The 15,331-nt window shown below is 41.7% G+C and overlaps 2 protein-coding genes across 2 annotated transcripts in view; one reads left to right on the top strand and one right to left on the bottom strand.

The window, feature by feature from the left end:
- The window catches only part of LOC145434839 (uncharacterized), a 249,143-nt gene that overhangs the window by 10,414 nt on the left and 223,398 nt on the right, over window positions 1-15,331 (bottom strand). The gene's annotated exons all lie outside the window — the stretch shown is intronic.
- Window positions 1-15,331, top strand: part of LOC145434849 (uncharacterized) — a 262,689-nt gene that overhangs the window by 180,626 nt on the left and 66,732 nt on the right. The window lies entirely within an intron of this gene.

Here is a 15,331-nt window from a genome sequence, read left to right as displayed (position 1 = left end):
GAAACAGATTTCAGTTTATGTTGAACACATCTTATATTTATCAGGGTTTGCGCGATATGTGGATACCAGGTACATCTACCATGAGTGCAGTGCGTACACAATAAGGTATGTCATGGTTTTATTCCAATTATTACTACATCGTCGTTGATTTCCGTCATAGCAGTCTTGTGTATAAGAAAGTAGGCGTTTCTTTGATGGCATGCAGCCAGACATCGAACAATGTTTACCATGATCACCAATGTTTCTCGTCTACCATAACATCCCTAATCCGAAAGGGGAAAATAATTAGACGCCTAGAAATTCTGACATTTTCAGAGGCATCTATTGGTGATTATGGTTAACTATGGAAGAAGCGCCAGAAAGTGGACCAGATGGAACCAGAATGTATCTCACAATAAACTTGATGTGCAACTCCCTGTTATTGCGAGTTATTCACTTACTACATGTTCTCGTGCTAGTAACGTTACAACTTGATCAATAATATATTTGTTGAATCAAATGAACGGAATAAATAAGGCAATATAGAACAGAATTAACTGATTGAAATAAAGGAAATATGAAAACAAATATATCTATGTGAATGCTGTGCTACAGCTCACAGTTGTGCAATGAAGCCCTGCCTCACTGCCCTCCCAGAAGCTGTATCGCCAGTGTTCAAATGTAAATCTGGGGTTTCAATTTCCAAATTTTCTTCTTCTAGGAACTGATTCCTTGTTAATGCTGCATTATGGAGGCAAGCAATGGCGATGATGATCGTCAACGAATTGTCGAGTCTCGTTCGTAATGGGATGCTGAGGGCCAGGAATTTGCGCTTTAGCACCCCGAAGCAGTGCTCCACGCGCGACCTTGTTGCTATATGCATTTTGTTGCTGCGCTTTTCCTGGCGAGTTGTTGGATTGATCAATGGTGTCATTAAGTACGGCAGGCAGGCATAGCCGTTATCACCCAGTAGGACACCATCGATCAACCCACTCTCAAAGTCGTCCTTGATGGCACTGTTGTTGAAAATCCGGGAGTCGTGAGTAGAACCAGGCCACCGGGCAACAATGTTCAAAATTTTCCTGTTGCTGTCACATATGACCTGCACATTGACTGACATGAAACCTTTACGGTTTCTAAATATCTCCGCTTCATCTCCGCCTGGTGATATAACCGGAATGTGTGTACAATCAATTGCCCCCACGACTCCCGGAAAGCCATTGAGTTTGAAGAAGCCTTCTTTCAGCTTCCGAGCATCTTCTTGGAAGTATTGGATGAAACTCGGCTTTTGAGTGGCGATTGCATTAGCGATTCGATGTATGCTCCTCCTTGCTGTGTTACGCGAAACACCGATCAAATCACCATCTGATTGCTGTATATGCCCTTTCGCAAAAAAACGCAACGCCACAATAAATTGGAGCAGTGGGGGTAGACTCTGTCCCCGAACTGACAACGACTCGTGATTTATCACCTTGAAGACGTCAATGGCGGAGTCCTTTGAAAATCGATAACGGCTTTTGAACTTTATTTCAGAATAGACTTCGAATGGGTTCATTAAATCTTTTAGATACTTTTGTGTAGCGCATGGACGTTCTGGTTCTTCATGAATTATTTCTAATATTTCGAGTGGGTCTTCAATTAAACGTGTTAATCGGTTTCGGTATTCCATTTTAGATAGCCACGTTCTAGAGAAGGGAAAAATAGTATATCGCTGAAAAGTAACAGTTGAGCTCATGAGGAAAGTTACTGTTAATCAGGTATCAGTTAAAATCACGGGTGGTATCTCGAAAGTAGCATTCAAGCTGCTCAATAATTCCGCACTGGGATACTACGGGAAAGCCCAGTCGCAAAATAAACTGCCAAGCACGAATTCAGGGTATATTCGAATGTGCTTATAACCAAACACTTAACTAACAATATAACTACATGATCTTACTAATCTATACTTCATTTTCGGGCCTAAAGTGACCTGGCTAACATGATGTTGAAAAAATCCAGATTTCAAGTACAGAAACGCATGTAATGCTTGAAAAACCGCTTGTGTGGTAACTGGTAAAAGTGGCTTGTAACTGGTAAGGGAGCGAAATTAGGGACGACACAGACGCGTTGCCATGACAAGATCAGCCACGCGTGTCAGGTGGAAGGCGAAAATAATCTGGCAACACAATCCCGGAAAATGACGTCTGGAAATCGATACTTAACTGAGCAGAGAGAATTGGCGCACACTCAACGCTGAGTACCGATCGGTTTTTAGTTAAGTGCTGATTGGCGTTTAAGCACTACTTTGTTGAGGAGAAGAATTGGGCTCGGCCCTAAGACTCTACTCTACTGAGGCAAGGTGCAGCTGGTTCATCTGGTTACGATGACCGTGCTTGAGCTGCTATGTCGATCTGCCAAGTCGTCCACGAATAGTCGCTTTAATAATACATTGACGTAAAAATCCGTCAACTTGGGAATGTTTGATCTTGCGAGCTGGCGTCTTTCTCCACTCGAACGATCCGAAAATCCTTGCAGGTCCAGACCACAAAATGTGCAATCCGTACATTAGTTGCATATATTTGTGCCTGCACCTGATGCCAGTAATGGTGTGATCTGCTTAACTCACATTCTGATGTTAGATAAAAACCCTTTTTGCTGTACTTTCCTGAAAGTTCTTTCCTGACCATTTCGTCAATTGTGAAATTTCTATAACTCCGTGGACAATTCTATGACAACGTCAACACAGCCATTATCGGCCAGAGCCACTCCATCAGGACTGCTGCCCAGAAAACCACAAGGAAATAATACTAACCCAATTTTTTTGACCGGTTTTTCTGTAACTTCGGAATATTTATGTATTGCTGTACTCTCATGTACCTGTCCCCACAGGATGGCATCTTTAGCAAGGTTGTACTCTCCTTGCAGCGTCTTGGAAAGAGAAGGTGGGTATGAATCAATATCTAAATAATGCCGGTCATAACTGTGTATCACCCTTCCGAAATTACTGCTGCAGCAGTAGTGTGGTCCTAGACCTAGGTTGTCCTAATGTCCTTACTGTTGCAAGCTCTTCTTACTGTTGCAAGCTCTTCAATTCACAGCGAGTTCTCTGACACGAATGTATTTGCGTGGCAATACACGTGGAAACGACAAGAAAAGACGTCCTTCCTAGCAGCGGTTGAAATGAGTCTGGCTCACGAGATCAAACGATCGAGTTAATACTACCGTAGTACGAAACAATGGTTGTAACATTTGGCTAATAAGGGAAACGAATTGCGGGCAACGTCATGAAGTATTTAGCCAATAGGAATACGGAATAGTCGCGGTACGAAAAAGGCAGATATATCTATGTAGACCTTTAAGTTTTACGTAACACAGTTTGTGAAATTTAGCCAATAGGAATACGGATGGCGAAATAGTCGCGGTACGAGAAAGGCAGAGATATTTCTAAAACTTTAGTTTTACGTAACACAGTTTGTGAAATTTAGCCAATAGGAATTACGGATCGCGAAATAGTCGCGGTACGAAAAAGGCAGAGATATCATTCTAAAACTTTCGCAATACACGAAAACGATTCTGGCTTTGACTAGTTACAAGATGTTAGATACAATGTTATGTTGGCCACATACAATAGTCCTAATAATACACTAAAATCCAATTCACGTTGACAGAGTCAACTACATTATCCCCTCAACGGAAAAGGAATTTCACTTGGTTTCAATGAAAGGGAAAGGCAGGTTAATGTGAATTGGTATATCAGTCAACAACAGACGAGTATACAGTAATGTGAATAGTGTAATTGAGGAGGGAGGCCAAATTCATTGGATAATTTTTGGTCATGTCGGAGTAAGTTTTATGTTTTTATAATAAACAACGTTAGCCTATAAAACAAGTTGAGCCTAAACACAAAATAACAATTAAACTACACCGACGCAGACATGGCGCAAGAGTCAGTCGATCCAAGATCGTCGCGCAGCGAGGGGGCTCAACAACTTTAAAGTCCAGGTCATCGTGTAATACAGGTGTGACCAGTTGCATGTGTCACAATACCTCGATCGGTAATTGCCATGCGAAATGCGCAGTGCTACAATTCCTCGGTCGGTAATTGCAACACGAACGTTGGGTGTTACAATACCTCGGTCGGTAATTGCAACTGCAAACGCGTGGTGCTACTCATTCGCGGAATCGGTATATTCGTCGTGAGCTGGTGTCGTCGTCGGCCGGCATGGCACAGCAATAATAATAGTTAGCCTGCCAAATAGGGTAGAAGTGTAAGGTTGGGTGTGGTGCTCGACAACATGGTAAGAATGCACATTATGGTCTCAGTGATAGTATCTGCGCCTAAGTCGTTGGGCGCAGGTACTAATTAAAAATTATTTGTTTTGATTTTGCACGTTTTAAAATGGCGCGAAGGCAAATGTGCCTTGCCATATCGAATTGTTGAGCAGTGAGACATATATATATCGCTATTGGTCTGGCGCTGAAGCACCATCCACAAAAATGAGTTATCATGGACTGTAACTGTATGCTGAATACAGTTATTTATGTACATGAAGTCTCCAAGAATTCTCATCCGTGGGCCACCTGAGGAGAGAAAGTGATGGTGGAATAGACTGAGCGCCATAGGTGTCAATGGCTATCGACAGATAACTGGTTTTCCACCACGCACACCAAGTTATTGAGTGAGGTTTAAAAACAATTTTTGAATCACAGATTTGACTGTAAATTCGTCCTATCTGGGATCTTCAGAGATGAGCTTGTAATATAAATCGACAACTCCAGATGTTAACATGAATCGTGCTTTAAACTCATCCAGTCTAAGGTGAGGCTCCTCGGCAACGTGATTGCGAAAATACCCTTCGCAGTGCATAACTAATTCTATGCACTTCGCAACAGCCCCCCATAACCGGTCAGATGTGCCATTAAAATTTCTGTTGCGTTGGTCGGCTAAAGATTCTTTCCTGACTTCACCTTTCAACTTCATAATGACGCGCTTGTCCAACTCGGTGGTTGAAGGGTGGTAACACAACTTCCTCAACAAGAATCCAGCAATATATTCAAGTATTTCAACGTCCGTGTCACTGATGTCCTTAACCGCGTTCCTTCCTATATTCTGAGGATTAATAACACTGCTGAGATACTGGTAGAATTTCTGTAGTACGGGCAACAGATGCCCGGGAGAGACTGACAGCGAATTTGCTCGATTTAAAAGCACTCCATATTTAGCCCATGTCATAAAGAATTGTTGAAAGGATTTGAGGTGTTGATTTTCGGCCATAAAATTCCCGACGACAGTTCTCATGGTATCCGCTTCAATAGAAATATTCACAGTGATTCACAGTGACTATCTCACTATCATCAGATTGCTGACCGCTCTTGAAACAAGCTCAATCCCATTTGTATTCCTTTGTATCCTTGTTCCCATTCGTTCATCTTTTCGCAGATTTCTTTACCATTTTCCGTATGCTTTTCTTATCATGTTATGTATGGCCTCTTCTCCCTATGCTTTGCGTATTTGCTACTGCATTTTGCACCTTTTTTAATGTTTGGAATCCCCTACCTGCCTTTGATATCGGATTTCTCGTATATGGCGCTCTCAATTTATTTATTTTCTGTATTTGTTTCACTGTAGTCGATATTGCCGATGCTGCAGCTTCCGCCATTATGCTTGGAATGCTGTTGTATCTTCGCGGACCTTCCGTCACGTCTGCGAATCTCCTGTCTTTCAGCTCCTTGTAACCTTTGCACGTTATAGTGCACTATTGATAACAGTCCCACTATTGCTATAAGCAATATCAGATTCAGTAGTCTCTTTTACTAGATAGCTCCACTTTAGCTGTTCCGTGTGCTTCCAGTCTTTGACTAGTCCGCTCAACTCCTCGTACGTATTCATTTCAACTTATTTCGTAACCATGCCTCTTTTATATATCCTTCCTGACCCACCCAACTCAGAAAGTTTTAAAATTAGGGTGGGTCAGTCGACAAGAAGGTTTCTTCAAAATAAATGGCTTTCCGGGAGTCGTGTAGGCAATTGATTGTACACACATTCCGGTTGTATCACCAGGTGGAGATGAAGCGGAGATATTTAGAAACCGTAAAGGTTTCATGTCAGTCAATGTGCGCGTCATAGGTTTCATGTCAGTCAATGTGCGCGTCATATGTGACAGCGACAGGAAAATTTTGAACAGTGTTGCCCGGGGGCCTGGCTCTACTCAGGACTCCCGGATTTTCAACAACAGTGCCATTAAGGACGCCTTTGGAGTGGGTTGATCGATGGTGTATTTTGAACATTGTTGCCCGGGGGCCTGGCTCTTCTCACGACTCCCGGATTTTCAACAACAGTGCCATTAAGGACGCCTTTGGAGTGGGTTGATCGATGGTGTCCTACTGGGTGATAACGGCTATGCCTGCCTGCCGTACTTAATGACACCATTGATCAATCCAACAACTCGCCAGGAAAAGCGCTAAAACAAAATGCATATAGCAACAAGGTCTCGGGTGGAGCACTGCTTCGGGGTGGTGAAGCGCAAATTCCTCGCCCTCAGCATCCCATTACGAACGAGACTTGACAATTCGTTGACGATCATCATCGCCATTGCTTGCCTCCATAATGCAGCAATAACAAGGAATCCGTTTCTGGAAGAAGAAAATTTGGAAATTGAAACCCCAGATTTACATTTGAACACTGGCGACACAGCTTCTGGGAGAGCAGTGTGGCAGGGCTTCATTGCACAACTGTGAGCTGTAGCACAGCATTCACACGGATTTATTTGTTTTCATATTCCCGCATTTCAATCGGTTCATTTTGTTCTATATTGCCTTATTTAATTCAGTTATTTTGTTCATTTGATTCAACAAATATATTATTGATCAGGTTGTAACGTTACCTCATAATTTGAATCAGACGCAAGTTCAGGCAATATTACTAGTGTAGTTGACTCTGTCAACGTGAATTGGACTTCAGAGCAGTGCTCTTCAACCTTTTTCGGCGTGGTACACCCTTTTAACGTTCGCTCAAAACTCGTACACCCCTGTTCATTAGGGGTCTTCAAAAATGAATTTTTTCCTCAAATCGTACTGGCTACTTGATAAAATTGTAAGGTTACCTAACTTAAGCCTACACACCAAATTTGGTTCAATTCCAACCAGTAGCCGCATGGCTACGGGAGAAGAATTTAGAGAAAAATTTATTTCGTGTCAGCCCCAAAACAGCATGACATTACGAACGATAATCAACCTAAATGTAACAGTATTGGGGAGAAAGTAGGTAAAGCTACTGCTGCAGAAGCGGTAATTCAGATCAGCGATGATAGCAGGCGCACCAGCCTACTGCGTATCAGGCCTGCCTCACACCACACACAGTCGATAGTAGCACGTGGGCTGGAAGAGATGTCAGTAACCTCAGATCGTATGCCGCTATATACAGTCTATTGTCGCTAATTGGCATCACTAATAACAAAATACTAAATTGCAAATGTATGGCGAAATATTGGATATAAAATCGGCATTTTAAAACAAAAGGGTTTCGATTTCAACATGGAAGCTGTTTCGACCCTGGCTGGCTACGTTACTTCATTTATGTGCATTGCGGTATTTATTAACGTCGGGTAGGAAGTACCGATTCAAGAAGTCTGAGCTATCGCGGCGGTTTCCTCAAAAATCAATTAAAGACAAATGACTATAGCTCAGACCTGGGCAAAGTGCGGCCCGCGGGCAAAATGCGGCCCGCGAAGCCATCCTGTGCGGCCCGCGAAAGGTTGCTTGGAATTCTTAACATACAACCTGCTTTTTTAATGATGATGCGTGGACTAAAATTTAGGCTGTATCAACTAAACAGGCAATTCGTTTGCTTTGAAGCCTGTTCATTAATATGTCACGACTATACGCTTCCTACATACCTTTCATGCGTACTCCAGATTCAAAATAAAGGCATTGTGGCAAAGTATGAGCAACAATTAAATCATTCTTTCCATAGTTTAGGTCAAACCAGCGTGTACTCAAAGGTGGTGTGGACACTGACGGTGAATCCCCTTCGTCACGCTCTGATTGGGTAGTCGACTTTGTTATTGACGATCGATTTGCAGCACTGATTCAATGCAAATGTCCGTATTGTTATATGTTGAGTTTGAAGATGTTTTATATCTAGATGGGTGTCAAAATTTGGTGTGGTATATCCTAATGATGTGATCTAATACTATGCCTAGTTTCAAAGCCGTCACTCATCGACTAGGGCAATAATTTCGTTAGCAAAGTCGAGTATGTTATTGTCGATCTATCTGAAGCAGTGATTTAACGCGAAAGTCGTAATCGGTCTGTGCCGATTTTGATAGTGTTATGTACCGTAATCGGTCACGAGATATGATATGGTATATCTCGACGATGTCATCAAACATTGTGCCGACTTTTAAGTTGGTCAATTTGTGAGTAGGGTAGCAATGGCTTGTCGAAATCGACAGTGTGCGCTAAACTGGCACGAGCCTGCAGCGTAGCATATTTTACGCAAAGTCGCTATTGATATATATTGGTTTTGACAGTGTTGTGTACAGAGTTGTTAGACAAGATTTTGCATGGTATATCTTGTTTATATCAACTAGCGACATGCCATTTTGCAAGCCGCTGTCACTTATGATTATTGTAATCCTTGCGTTTTCAAAATCGACTATATAGGTGTGCGCTGTACCGAAAGTAGCATCTACCGTATTGCAATTTGCTCAAAAGTCGCTATTGATATTTATTGATTTTGACGATGTTCAATACGGAGTTGTGAGACAAGATTTAGCGTGGTATATCTTAATTATGTCAGCTAACGATGGTCGAAGTTTCATGGCTGTCATTCACTGATTAGGACAGTCATTTTGCATTCGAAGTCACGTATGTTGTATACTAGGTGTTCGCTAAAGTGAAATTGCCCTAGCGCATAACATATCTACGACAATGTCGCCATTGCTTTGTGGGGATTTTGATGGTGTTCTGTACCAATTGTGGAGACAGTATTTCGTATGGTTTGTTTTGATGTCATCCAACGTTGTGCTGATTTTCAAGGTTATCATTCAATGATTACGAAAGTAATTTCGTTTCGATGTCCAATATTCCTCAATCCGCCAATCACAACCTTAAAACCTGAACCAGTGTAGGATGACATCATCAATAAATACCATACGAAATACTATATCCCGACTCGGTACAGAACACATTCAAAATCCAAACCGACCAATGTCGGCTATTGCGTAAATTCTGTTATGCGGTAAGGCCATATTCCAGAGTTCACTCGACTTCGATAACGGAATTAATGCCCTAACCATTGAATGAAAGTTTTGGAACTAAGTACATCGTAAGCTGATACAATCAAGATATACCATGCGAAATCTTGTCTCAACTGTGTATAAAACACCGTCAAAACCAATACATATGAATAGCAACTTTTACGTAAAATCTGCTATGGGGTATAGGCTACTTTCGGCCCGACGCACAGTGCACATTACACACCTATACATAGTCGATTTGGGTAACGTATTAATTACCCAAATCATTGAGTGACAGCCTTAAAACATGTCACCCCGTTAGTTGATATATTCAAGATATACCATGCGAAATCTTGCCTCTCAACTTTGTATCGACCTCCGTCAAAATCAACAGATGTCAATAGCGACTTTAACGTAAAATCTGCCATGCGGCAGGCTAGTGCCAGTTTAGCGCACACTGTCGATTTCGACAAGCCATTGCTACCCTACTCACAAAGTGACCAACATGAAAGTCGGCACAATGTTTGATGACATCGTCAAGATATACCATACCATATCTCGTGACCTATCACGGTACATAGCAGTATCAAAATCGCCACAGACTGATTTCGACTTTCGCGTTAAATGACTGCTTCAGATGGATCGACAATAACATACTTGACTTTGCTAACGAAATTACTGCCCTAGTCTTTAAATAACGGATTTGAAACTCGGCATAGTATTAGATGACATCATTAGGATCTACCACACCAAATCTTGATACCCATCTCGGTATACAACATCTTCAAACTCAACATATACAATACCGACTTTTACATTGACTCAGTGCTGCAAATCGATCGTCAATAACGAAGTCGACTACCCAATCAGAGCGTGACGAAGGGGATTCACCGTCAGTGTCCACACCACCTTTGAGTACACGCTGGTCAAACCTTCTTAGTTGCGATTGTCACATTACGCATTATACGGTACGAGTTTCAAATCGTTACGTGAGGCGTTTCCAAATCCGTAGTTGGTAAAACCAGTCAATCAGTGCTCGCGACTGCTATATGACTCATCATCATCATCATACCTAATATCTATCACCCATAAATGATGAAAGTTCATGTCAAAAAGAGGAAATCGAAAGCTGAAATTCATAGAGGGTTTAGCGCACTAATATTTGTATACTGGAGTTAGGGGTAGACCCCCGTCATTTTAGTTTTTGCCAATCATGTCGGCGGAAGTAAGGGTTTGAATTATGACAAAAACACAAATCTCTCGGTCAAGAGAGGGCGAACTTCAGGAAAACTGCAAACTTCGCTCAACATCCAAGGCTATTCGAGCTGCACACTACTCGGAATAAAGCGACCAAGCTTTGTACTATCCCATATACATTTCAGTGCAGTGGCTCTCGAACTGGGGGCCGCGAAAGCATCTGAAGGGAGGCGCGAAGCCGAAGTTAAATGTATTTTTTTTCGCGCCCCGCGCGATTTACTTAAAGCTCATAGTATAGTTATTGCTCTGTGTATTGTCCAAATTTGATATTATAGAATTCCCTCATCAACAACTATAACCTTCCATGGCATTAAACCATCCGTTGGATTGGGCGTGAACATTTTCATTATCATGAAGTTCGAGAACAACTGTTTTAGTGTCTTAATAGAAGAACGTCGATAGGGGTTTGAAAAGAGTTAAAAACGTATCATATTTAACATTGTTTCGAATCATGTTTCGAATCATGACGGCAGATAGCTATTTCATTAAGTAACCGCCACTTTCTCATTAGCTAACATCAACACTGAGCAGCATATATTAACAATATAATTTAGAAATTGAAACACACTGGATAATATAGCTAAAAATTTCCACTTGGCCCGCCAACGTATTTTCTACTTCTCATTTGGCCCGCGGAGTAAAATAATTGCCCACCCCTGCTATAGCTGAACACATGTTTGTTAACTGCATACTTTCCAACACCAAACGGAACCATTGGTCTATCAAGCGGTGTACAGTATTACCCAGGGATATCTAGAAGTCTAGGAGTTCTAGATATCCCTGAGTATTACCTTTGAGATAACATCGTACCATATCGCTCGTTAACCTGTGCGTCAACCTGTACTGACCCATAAACCTACCTTTGTGATAGCTAGCCATCGGCTCATAGTAATTTGGATCTGGTACACCCCTGTACACCCCATCCGAGTGGTACACCCTTTGCAAATTCTGGTACACCCTAGGGTGTACGACCACCCCGGTTGAAGAGCACTGCTTTAGAGTATTATTAGGACTATTATATGTGGCCAACATACATTGTATCGTACAGCTTGTAACTAGTCAAAGCCAGAATCGCGCAAGTTTTAGAAAGGTATCTCTGCCTTTTTCGTATCGCGACTATTTCGCGATCCGTATTCCTATTGGCTAATAAATTTCACAAACTGTGTTACGTAAAACTAAAGTTCTACATAGATATCTCTGCATTTTTCGTACCGCGACTATTCCGTATTCCTATTGGGTAAATACTTCATGACGTTGCCCGCAATTCGTTTCCCTCAGTGGCCAAATGTTACAACCATTGTTTCGTACTACGGTAGTATTAACTCGACCGTTTGATCTCGTGAGCCAGACTCATTTTAACCACTACTATGACGGACGTCTTGTCGTTTCCACGTGTATTGCCACGCAAATACATTCGAGTCAGAGAACTGGCTGTGAATTGAAGAGCTTGCAACAGTAAGGACATTAGGACAACCTAGGACCGCACTACTGCTGCATAGCCCCACATGAACGCGTCACACACGCTTTCTGCGTCGCACTTGATCATGGGAATTGCCACCATGAACCGCGTGAAACGGCACCGCGGAACAACAATCCATAACGGATACAGACGAGTCCTAATCCAAAAATACAAGCCTGAAAACCTTCCTCTTTTCTTCAACATCAGAGGCCTCTCGAGCAAAGTATTCTTCCCACCAGGAGAATACGAGCCACAGTGCTTCCGCTGTTTACAAAAAGGCCACACAGGACGAAACTGCACAAACCAGACAGTATGCATTGAATGTAAGCAAACCGGACACCGTAGGGCCAACTGCCCAGAATTAATAACGGAATATCCGACACCTCATGAGGTGAAAACAAACAAAAACGATCGAAAGAAACGAAGAAAACAAACAAGAAAACACACAGGAACATGATGAAAACAACGCTGAACAAACACAACAAGAAACAGAAAATGAAAAAAACATCCTACCAGAACTTACAGAAAGTTCTGCCGATGAAAACAGCGCCGAAACAGATATCTTTGAGATGTCTGAAGAAAACCCCCCTTCCAATCAGGAAGACTTAATTAAACCCAGAGGGCTCAGCAGAAAACAAAACCCCCTCAAAATTGCATGATCCTGAACCATCTGACTCCTCGGAACCCCCCAAAATCCCCCCAAGAAACAGAAGTAGAGGGAAAAGAGTATCAAGTGTACCAAAAACGGAATCGGAACCCCTCCAAGTCGAGATTTTCAAGCATCTGGATTGCAACCCCATCCCATTAGAACAAAAAAACAAAAATACCCCAAGGCCAAAGAGAGCCTACCACAGCAGCCCCGAGGAAGGAAAAAATGACAAAAACAAAAAAAAAAAAATAGATGAGAAAAAAATCGAAAAAAATCAAAACATACGAAATAAAAGAAGAAAGCAACGCAACCCCCTTTTTTACCTTGAAATGGAAGGCCAAACCCCTACCCAACCTCCAGAAGAAACAAATCAACAAACGGGAGTTCTTGGATGTGTAACCTAATCTCCATAAATGTAAATGGTATACAGAGACGCTGGGACGAATTCAGACACTTCGTGACGAGCTCAAAAGCGGACTTATACTGCGTCCAAGAAGTCCACCGCCTACATGAAAGGAAATTTAGACTATGGGCTAATAATAACGATCTCCCATACTACAAAAACTTCAATTCGGAACCACACCAGGCCGGAGACAAACACTACTACAAGGGAACCACCATTCTTATAAAAAAAGAAAAAGTGAGAGACTATACCCTTGACCACCAAATCATTGTGCCGGACAGGGTCCAGACCCTAAGCCTCAGCGCCAACAACGAGGTCAGACTAACCATAGTAAATATATATGCGCCAACCAATAACAAAGAAAAAAGACCTCCTACAAGGAAGTAACGCATAACCTCCAACTGTACCATGGAAATATGATTATAGCGGGGGACTTTAATATGATTACGGCCAAAGAAGATAGCGAAAAACATCACGCCTTCAAACTATCTGAAGCAGCAAAAATCTGGAAGGAATATACAATGCAGAAAAACATCAGACCTATACAGATGGCACTATCCATTTACAAGATTGTATACAAATGCAAACAATCTCAACTCAAGGAGAATAGATAGGGTCTATACCACTCAAGAAATAGCCCGCTCGAGGACATCAGTCAACCATCATATAAACGGAATATCAGACCACAACTACTACCTGAGAATCATCGTAAAGCCAAAAGACCCGGAGAAATGGGGTGGCGGCAACTGGAAAAATAATACAACCCACTATGCTAAGAAACAATTCAGGAAAATACTGGAATCAAAATATGAAGAAGCCGCACTGAGGAAAGTAGAATACCCCAACCACGCACAGTGGTGGGATGATTTTAAAACAAAAATAAATAAAAAACTGCCATCTCTTTCGGGATAGAGGAAAAACGAAAACAAAAAGAAAAAGAGAACACACTCCATCAACAACTCGCATCAAAGAACCTGCCCTCAAATGAGAGAAAAACCATCCTAAAAAACCTGAAGAAAATGGAAAAAGACAAACTACACCACCAAATGAAACTGCTATACAGGGAAGAGCTAGAAGAGGACGAGAAGCCAAACCGTGAATTCTTTGAAAAACTAAAAACAAAGCAACAACGGAAATCAATCGCCCGAGTACAAAAACGATCCGGGACCATAACAGAAAACAAAGAAGAAATAATACAAGAAGTCTACTCCTTCTACCAAGAACTTTGGCAAATGAATGAAAACACAAATGCCAAGATGCAAAAAAAACCTAGTGGAACTCCTAAGTAAAGAACAGCATGAGCAACAAGACCTGCCAATCCTAGAAGAGGAAATAAAATATGCAATCGAGCAACAAAAAAGACTAAGTCCCCCGGGCCAGACGGCCTATCGTCAAAGTTCTACTCTACCTTCTACTACCTTATTAAGGATGAATTAGTCCAACTATACAACAACGCTCTACTCCTAAACAGCATGCCCAATACATGGACGGATTCAACAGTAAACCTCATATTCAAAAAGGGAGATCCCGAGATGCTGAAGAATTGGAGACCTATCTCCCTGACAAATGTCGACTATAAGATCATGATGGAAATCGTAACGAACAGAATGAAAGAAAATATTGACCATCTAATATCCCCCCAACAAAAATGCGCTGTCCCATCGAGGCAAATGTCAGATCTACTACGGAATATAAAATCGGTAATGGAATACCAGAAAGAAAAGAAACAGCCAATCATCATAGCAAACTTTGACCAGGAAAAGGCCTTTGACCGTGTCCCTCACCCATATATATTCCAAATATTAGAAAAATATTCCAAATATTGGAAAAATTCAATTTCGGAACCAAAACAATAAAATTGATTAAAAAACTATATGACAATGCCACAAGCTGCATCTGGATAAACGGATTCATCACAGACAAAATCCCCATCCAAAGAGGGCTGAGACAAGGATATCCACTATCGATGTATCTCTACACCCTGACAGCGGAACCCCTGATGATCAAAATTTTGGGGAACAAAAACATAACAGGATGTAAAATTGGCAAACACAATATGAAGACACAGCAATACGCCGATGACCTCACTATCATCACGACAAAGCTGGAGTCGATCGAGAGAGCGTACGAAGAATTTGAATACCTCGAAAAAGCCACAGGGCAAAAAATAAACAAAGAAAAAACTCAGATCCTGTGCATCGGGAACACGTTAGACCACATAAGAGAACAAAAATTCAAAGGAAACTTCGTTAAAAGCATCAAGATACTAGGACAGCACTTTGGACACGATCAGGTAAACGAAACATGGGAGGGCGTCATAAAGAAAATCGAAGGAAAGCTAATGAGAAACTCCCACCGTCAGCTCA

This window comes from Botryllus schlosseri, chromosome 3 (genome assembly GCF_051294905.1).
Source record: "Botryllus schlosseri isolate E-star chromosome 3, Bs_hap1, whole genome shotgun sequence".
Taxonomy (NCBI): domain Eukaryota; kingdom Metazoa; phylum Chordata; class Ascidiacea; order Stolidobranchia; family Styelidae; genus Botryllus; species Botryllus schlosseri.
The sequence above is the reverse complement of the archived record's forward strand: the minus strand, read 5'-3'. Positions and strand labels throughout refer to the sequence as shown.